The sequence below is a fragment of the Pomacea canaliculata genome, linkage group LG7 (assembly GCF_003073045.1).
Source record: "Pomacea canaliculata isolate SZHN2017 linkage group LG7, ASM307304v1, whole genome shotgun sequence".
Taxonomy (NCBI): domain Eukaryota; kingdom Metazoa; phylum Mollusca; class Gastropoda; order Architaenioglossa; family Ampullariidae; genus Pomacea; species Pomacea canaliculata.
This window is the reverse complement of record NC_037596.1, coordinates 8687771-8696758: the sequence shown is the minus strand read 5'-3', so window position 1 is coordinate 8696758 and position 8988 is coordinate 8687771. Positions and strand designations below refer to the sequence as shown.

At 36.8% G+C, this 8988-nt stretch overlaps 1 long non-coding RNA gene across 1 annotated transcript; it reads left to right on the top strand.

Moving 5' to 3' along the window:
* The first annotated feature begins 6488 nt into the window (after nucleotides 1–6488).
* Nucleotides 6489–6999, top strand: LOC112568780. Its single transcript, XR_003100180.1, has 2 exons — nucleotides 6489–6556; nucleotides 6893–6999. It is a non-coding gene; the product is annotated as an uncharacterized LOC112568780 (long non-coding RNA).
* The last annotated feature ends 1989 nt before the right edge of the window (nucleotides 7000–8988 follow it).

Sequence of the window (8988 nt, the reverse complement as noted above, 5' to 3'; positions counted from 1 at the left end):
TGTTGATCCATAATGTAGGTTTTTAAGACTGATAAAGGTAAAAGTCGTCTTACGTATACAGGATGTGTTGCTTTTTTTTTTTTTTTTTTTTTACAAATTATTTCCTTTTGCGTTAATTGACCTCTGTAAATTTTGAACAAGAAGCAAATTTATTAAAGTGCGTGTCTTATACAATGAAAGAATATTAACCACTGAAGAGCTTTCGAAACCTTACTTTACCTAGTACTATACAAGGCTTTGAGTCAGCCAGATCCTATATAGTAGTAGCATTATCTGTGTTATCATCATTTGATGACAAAAACATATTAGACACTGATTGTGCCCTTGTCCTGTCTGTAGTGTAGTCATAGTGTTTTCAGGTATCAATCGTTTTAGAAATTAGCATGCAGCTACAATTTCTCTTTTTATGTTTCGGTTGCTAGTCCCTTATGCCTCTTTCCTTTTCTATGTGAGTTTTGAGGACCTCTGTGTTTGTGTTTGACTTTTTCACTGTTGATTTTGGGTTATTTCCTCTTTTGCTTGCATTTTTCGGTTTTGCTTACATTTTTTTGTTTTCTGTCATGTATCTATCTACACACAAACCACAAAACGATTGCTCTAAATTATATTCTTGTCCATTAACCCACACGTACACAAGAACTTTTGCGCCATACGTACAAACACGCTAACCCCTATTTCCGTTACTCACCTCACCGTCCATGTTGTGTTTGTCCTTTTATCAGCAACAGACTTGTATGGTCATGTCGTTTTTCTGCTGGTTTTTAATGTGATGTTTAAGGCCCTAAAATCTCGTCCTTAACGCTCAGTGACCTCGTTTGCCTGACCGTGTCCTGTGTCAGTTATGATATACGTTGTCACGTGTGCCACTCGGGGCATTTCATGCTCATTAACACAGTAGGAAATCACATCAAGACCTATCTCTGTGTTTACGATCTTTAAACATCTATCAGTAAAATTGTTACTCGCTCATTTGTAGCAGGATGGGATTGGGTAAAGAGTCGAAGAATACCCACCGGACCGTCGTCTGCAGCTCGTCAGTCTTGACGATGATATGAGTTGAACTGAACTCTAGTGACTAGTGATCACTTGTAGACAAAAACACATTTATTAGCTTCATCTTAGCAGATAGTATTTATAACGTTTCTTGCATATTTGTTCTGACTACTACCAATTTGTTTTACATTAAAGCAATTTCTAACAAATCTTGAAAAACTGGAAAACTCATACAACACAGCAGAAAGAAAGCCTCATATTTTCTCGTATTCCAATTCATTTTTAATTTTTTCCTTGTGTACTGTACACAAAAAGTTTAATTTACTCTTGCTTTTTACGGGTATTTAACCGTTTGATTAAATGTAGATTGCATAAAGCGTTAATGCCAGGCATGAATGTTACTGTTTCTCGTGATTCCCCCATTTTATCTACTGTAAATTAAGTGTTGATATGTGACAATAACAAAACCAATTTTAACATCAAAAAGAAATGTTAATACTTTATTGTTTACTCTTATTTGATCCGTTTCTTCCTGTTTATCTTTCCTGTCGCATTCTATGTGCTGTATTTGAATTCGTAAACGGCAGTTAGAAGCTAACTCTTAGAACAGACTAGAAATGTCAATATTTTAATGTTTGCTCTTTTTTTTTATATGGCGTCTTCCCTGCACGTCACAACATGATACTTCGGTCCTCGTGTATAGAAAGTAAGTGTTCTTTTCTCTAACATCACCATTTCATTCTTTTGTCCTCTGCATCCTTGTCTCTCTCAACTACCAGCTCTTCTTTACACAAATAGAGATGTTATACTTTTAACGTTTCTTGACATTTTTTTTGACTCGAAACTATTTGTTTTATATTAAAGCATATTCTAACAAATCTTGAGAAAGTGGAAATACAACACACAGACAGCAGATAGAAAGCCTCGTATTTTCTCGTATTCCAATTCATTTTTAATTTTTTAAATGTGTTAGTTAGTTAGTTAGTTCCCGTTATGCCGGTCGGCACGTAGGGCAGCGACAAAGGTCCTCCACTTTTGCCTGTCCTGGGCTAGATTCCCCACAGTACCCCAGCTGAGGTTTTGGGTCTTCATGTCTGCCTCCACAGTTCGGCGCCAGGTGATCTTGGGCCGGCCTCGCTTTCGTTTTCCTTCTGGAGTCCAATGTAAGGCAGTTTTTATGATGGAGTTGCTCCCGCCTCGAAGGACGTGACCATCGCTTCTTCAACAGGATGGTGGCCATGCTCTCCTGCCCACACTGGGCAAGTAGTTCTTCGTTGGAGATTGTCCTTGGCCAGAAGATGCCCAGGATTCTTCGCAGGCTTTTGGTGTGGAAGACTGACAGTTTGTTGAGGTCGCTGTCAGTCATTCGCCAGCACTCCGAGCCATACAGTAGAGTGGACATGACCAGACTCTGGTAAAGTCTCAGCTTGGTATTGATGCTGTACTGTGTCGACTTCCAGATGTTGCGTAGGCTACAAAAGATGCCCTGCCTTTGCTCAGTCTGCTCTGGATGTCACGGCCTGCTCCTCCATCTTGCGTGACCACGCTGCCAAGTAGGTGAAGCTTTCAACCATCGGCAGGTCTTCTCCCTCTATGCTGATCGGTGTTGGATTGGTGGTGTTCAGGGTCATCACTTCTGTCTTTGTCCGGCTGATGTGCAGTCCGACCTGCTGCGCAAAAGTGTGCAGGCGAGTCGTCTTCTCTTGCATGTGCCGGTGGGTGTGTGACAGCAGGGCCAGGTCGTCGGCAAAGTCTAGGTCGTCTAAGTTCGTGGAGAGTGTCCATCGTATGCCCCTTGGTTCACCTTCCGTTGTATGGCGCGTTACCCAGTCAATGACAAGGTTAAAGAGCAGGAAGACATCACGCAGCCCTGTCTCACTCCGGTCCCGACCTCAAAGTAGATGTCACTGTTTCAACACAGCATGAAAAGTTCGCATAGAAGCTTTTGATCAGCAGTACAATTTCCATTGGTATTCCGTATGCTCTCAGATGCGCCAAAGGCTCTCTCTATGGATGCTGTCAAAAGCCTTCTGGAAATCTACGAAGTTAATATAGAGCTGCCTCTGCACTCTGTGCACTGTTCAATGATGTTGCGTAGTGCGAATATCTGGTCGGTGCATCCTCTTCTTCTACGAAAACCAGCCTGTTTCTTCTCTAAGTATGTGTGTCCACTGCCTCTGAGATTCGTTGGATGATGATCTTTGTCATGATCTTGCTCGGGATGGACAGGAGAGTTATTCCTCGCCAGTTGTTGCAGTCGCTAAGGGATCCTTTCTTTGGGATTTTGACGATCACTCCTCTGGTCCAGTCATCTGGGACTTGCTTCCCTTCCCATATTGCATTTTTAAATGTGTACTGTATACAAAAAGTTTAAGTTACTTTTGCTTTTTACGGGTATTTAACCGTTTCATTGAATGTAGATTGTATAAAGAGTACATGTATATACCAGGCATGAATGTTACTGTTTCTCGTGATTCCCCCATTTTATCTACTGTAAATTAAGTGTTGATATGTGACAATAACAAAACCAATTTTAACATCAAAAAGAAATGTTAATACTTTATTGTTCACTCTTATTTGACACGTTTCTTGCTGTTTATCTTTCCTGTCGCATTCTATGTGCTGTAACTGAATTCGTAAACGACAGTTAGAAGCTAACTCTTAGAACAGACTAGAAATGTCAATATTGTAATGTTTGCTCTTTTTTTATATGTCGTCCTCTCTGCACATCACAACCTGAAACTTCGGTCCTCGTGTATAGAAGGTAAGTGTTCTTTTCTCTAACATCACCATTTCATTCTTTTGTCCTCTGCCTCCTTGTCTCTCTCAACTACCCGTTCTTCTTTACACAAATAGAGATGTTATACTTTCAACGTTTCTTGACATTTTTTTTGACTCGAAACTATTTGTTTTATATTAAAGCAATTTCTAACAAATCTTGAGAAAGTGGAAATTTCATACAAAACACACACACACAGCAGATAGAAAGCCTCATATTTTCTCGTATTCCAATTCATTTTAAATTTTTTCCTTGTGTACTGTATACAAAAAGTTTAAGTTACTTTTGCTTTTTACGGGTATTTAACCATTTCATTGAATGTAGATTGTATAAAGAGTACATGTATGTACCAGGCATGAATGTTACTGTTTCTCGAGATTCCCCCATTTTATCTTCTGTAAATAAAGTGTTGATATGTGACAATAACAAAACCAATTTTAAAATCAGAAAGAAATGTTAATACTTTATTGTTTACTCTTATTTGACACGTTTCTTGCTGTTTATCTTTCCTGTCGCATTCTATGTGCTGTAACTGAATTCGTAAACGACAGTTAGAAGCTAACTCTTAGAACAGACTAGAAATTTTAATATTTTAATGATTCCTCTGTTTTATATGGCGTCTTCCCTGCACGTGACAACATTATACTTCGGTCCTCGTGTATAGGCTGTAAGTGTTCTTTTCTCTAACATCACAATTTCATTCTTTTGTCCTCTGTCTCCTTGTCTCTCTCAACTACCAGCTCTTCTTTACACAAATAGACATGTTATACAGGGCCGCCGAGAGCCAGCCCAGGCCCCAGGACAGACGACCTCTCCGGGCCCATTGTACTTCTAATCGTAAATTATTTTCCCAGTATATAATGTATGTTTACAATTCTACAGACTTGAAACTCAACTTCTGCATGTGTAATGCTTGGGTGTTCCGTCCTTAGACCTTTCTTTAAAAGAAAAAGAAAAGGAGAAGAAGGAAAAAAAATCCACTGACCAAGGCCGGGCCCCCTTGACAGCCGCGGGCCCGGGTACACCAGACCCCCCTGTCCCCCCCTCTCGTCAGGCCTGATGTTATACCATGTAGTAATTTTACATGTATCTTCCGTTTATCTTAAATTTGGCATTTAATTGAATGTAAAATAATTTTAACTGCTAAATAAAGCATTATGATTTTACACAAATGAGAAATTTAATACATGAATGTTTGCTCTTTCTTATGAATGGTGACTTCCGGCACGTCACAACATGATACATACCTTCTTGTGCTTCATGTAAAGATGGTAAGTAACCTTGTCTACTTTTCTCTCGTTCTGCTTGTGTAACCTTACTCTGTTAACCACAAAAAGAAACCACCAAAAGTTAGCGTCTTGCTCAGCTGATGTATTAGTAAGTTTCTTTTACATTTTCTTATTTGAAGCCACAAATAACAAAATGTGACCTTCCACGACAAAATGAGTCAAGTCGCGAATTTCAGATATGCCAAATTGCATATTTTTAAAAAGTAGAGGTTCTCAACTTTTTTGGATACAAAAGTTGTTCTTCTTGCCTTAAAATTGAGTTATAAACGTTTGAAGTGTGAAAGTACGATGGCGGCCATTTTGAGAAAAGCAGGTTCAAAGATTAGCGTTTGAGAAATTATCACGCAAACTTCCTTTTTAAATGTTTTGGTTGCTAGTCCCTAATGCCATTTTACTTTTCTATGTGAGTTTTGAGGACTTCTGTGTTTATGTCTGTAAGTGACTTGTTCGCTGTTGATTTTGGTTATTTCCTTTTATGTTTGTATCTTTCTTCTTTTTTCTTTTCTTTTTTTTTTGCGTAGGAAATCACGTCTGTAATTACGATCTTTAAAAATCTCTCACTAACGTTGTTACTCGGTCGTCTGTAGCATGATGTGAGTGCGGAAAGGGGTGAAAAATACCCACCCGACTCCCGTTGACATCTCGTTAGTCTTGACGATGACAAGAGATGCACGGAACTCTAGTGACTAGTGATCAATTGTAGACAAAAACACATTTATTAACTGCATCTTAGCAGATAGTATTTATAACGTTTCTTGCATATTTGTTCGACTACAAACCATTTGTTTTATATTTAAAAAGGCAAAAGACAGACGTCGATAAATTTTAATGAAAAATCCTGTGTTACAGTTTGTTATTTAAAACAAAATTGTATTTAGTGTATTAATAATTGATACATTTTTATAGTCTTTCCATTTTATTTACTATCAATTACGTTCGAGGTATGTACGAAAAGCAATTTTCGTATGACTAAAACCGCGAAAAAGAATTCCAATCTCGCAACTTTTGTTGTTACATCATATTTCACCATCACATTTCACATACCGATACTGTGGTACATGGTTTCCTGCTTTATTCCAAGTTCAAGACATGAACAAACTACATTGATGGTTTTCTGATTCCCTCTCAACAACAATTTTGCAGACAAACGGCTCTAACAATTGCCATGAACCTCCAACTTCTTGTTTATGTGTTCTGTTTTTGATGTCACCTTTTCTTTGTGCTATTCAAAGAATAGAAAAGGGAAAAATCAGAATATGTGTGTGTGCTAACAATAATCCAGTGTTTCCTAATAGACGGATTTCTTATATTTTGCTTCTCTGTATGCATGCCTAAGAGTCTTTTGTGTAAGTGAAATTATTCAAAATAAGGAAAAAAGTACAAATTAATGTATTACTGTATTTTAATAAGTCGTTAAATCCATTTTAGAAGGAGGACATCCTTTACCAAAGACTAAAGCTAAACATCCAGGTCCAGGTAGCTGCAGCAGCCGTAGGTAAGTCCGACAGGACTGGTCTACATTCATTTTTACTAACACAGATAGTCAAGGATAATAAACAAGGAAAATAGTCAATATTCTATTAAACGTTTAAAAAGTAGACAGTAGATAAACGCTTTACAGCTGAAGTATATTTTTTTCAATTTCTTAGAATGATTTTATCGTTTACATATCACACAATAGCGTAACAATGCTTGATTGTACCAATTGACCGACTGGTATATGTACACAGACATTCCTTGTGTGTGTGTGTATTTGTGTGTGTTGTATTTGTATTTTTTTTTTTTGGTGTGTATGTATGTGTGTGTTGTATTTTGTGTGTGTGCTTTACAGGACCGTCTGTTGGTGCTCCGCAGCCACCTCCACCGCCTCCACCAGGTGTGGCTTGAATTGTATTTGGGAGTGTTCTGACATCTTGGCTGTTTGTCTCCTGTTAATTTTAAAAGATAGTAGTGCTACGTTTAAAAACTCAGTCTATTGAAGAATGTCAACAAAATATGTTCTCAAACAATACTGTGTAACTTACAGTATATTTAAAAGAAATTTAGGAATTGAGAACTACTCGTTAAATGTATCCCCTGCTCTTAGAGGTCACTTAATTAAATATAGGTTAAGCTGCCTTAAACCTATTGAGGGTTAGATATGATGAGATATCAAGAGATATAAGGACATGTCCATTGTGTACTCTGAATGAGGAAGGTGATGTATTTTATTGTATTAGTGTATTTTCTTATTCTTTTTTAACTGTCTTCCTTGACATTTTTTTCGCCACCAGAGTGTGTTACAATTATATTAGCTAATATATAATCAATCTAACACCAGACTTAATTTACGAAAATTTATGTCATTGTTCATTCTTTCAGTAACTTTAAACTTCTTTGTGTTTTTAGGATAATGTGACTGTCGTGTGACAAGAATGTGGTGCTCAGTTGATATATTGTAATCATTGCAGTTTTAAAATATTATGTTTTTATATATTGTTATTATTATGTATCTATGCTTTTTACGTGTTATTGTTTATACTCACAAATTCTCCTCTGGGATTAAAGCCAAATAAGGAAAATGAAAATGATATCTATGATTTATGTACTTGTGTATATTCTGTTGTCTAATCCCATCATATTTATGTCCAGATGTTCTAGTCATTAATGACCAATTAATGGTTCCCCAAAATACTCTGTATAAATTGCATGCTAGTAATATTCCCCACACAGATATGACCAATTACAAGAGGATATACCTTTTTGAGATACCAACTTTATATTTAGTTACCGACTGACATAAGCTTTCGTCGTTTTGTCTATTAATGATTAAGTACGTTTTCTCTGTCTTGGGCTCAGGTGTAGAAATATCCATCTTTTTTACAGAAACATCTATACGCAGCATAACATACATACATGTTGCACACTATGCATCAACCAATACATGAATGCTAATAGTGACATGATCTAACACACATTCAGCTATGAGGGCTTCAGACTGACAAGTTTAATAAATCAACACAAAAAAGTACAGTAAGTTCCAACTAAGTACAATAATATATAAAGAACAATTATAAATACATTAATATTTACAAATTAATTATTAAAATTGCTTAAAAATACTGCTATGATGCATGCTATGTTACTGCATGTTGTTGGGTATAAATAGACCAAAATGGTCAATTAACAGAGCATTTACATATTTGTTAGTAAGTGATGTGTTCAGCGCCATTGAAACTTGGATTAATTTTAATAATAATAAATGCACAATTTGTAAAGCACATACACTCCTAAGGAGTAAGCTCTTAGCTCTTAAGAGCAAGAAGGACTGCATATAAGGGACAGGAAAACAAGTAGCATATGAACTATAAACAAATAAATAACAGTATTAACAAAGAATAAAATCAAATACAGAAAACATAAAGAGGAACCAAAGAACAAGAGCTGAGAGTAACATGTTATTGCAAAATAACGATTATGTAGCCCAGACATATTCAGGATTGCATCAGTCCTCTCTGCAATCTGAGGTTGTAGACCTCATCCTGTACATTGTGGGCATCTTTTCTCGCTCGCGAAGAACGGTTCTTCCATTTCTCCATTACCTGAGAATAACAAATTACAATCAGTATCAGCTACAGCGATACTTTATTTTCCAAATTAATTCCACCTACCCAAAAAACTATTTTTATGCATTACTTTTGTGGCTGTTTACATGAAAAAAAAATTAATTAAAACAGTTTATTTACCTCATACATTGATCATTCTGTCGACGATTGGGCACACACAGTCCTCGCAACATCTTTCCGCTACTTCTTTCTGGTGCAGTCCGTTGTTCGAAATTTAGACAGAACGAGGCCTGACTTGCAGCGACTGTCACTATTAATCCACAGACTTTTGATTTTTTTTCCGTTGGCTTTCTCGCACTTCTGCATCTGACATTTTCGAGAT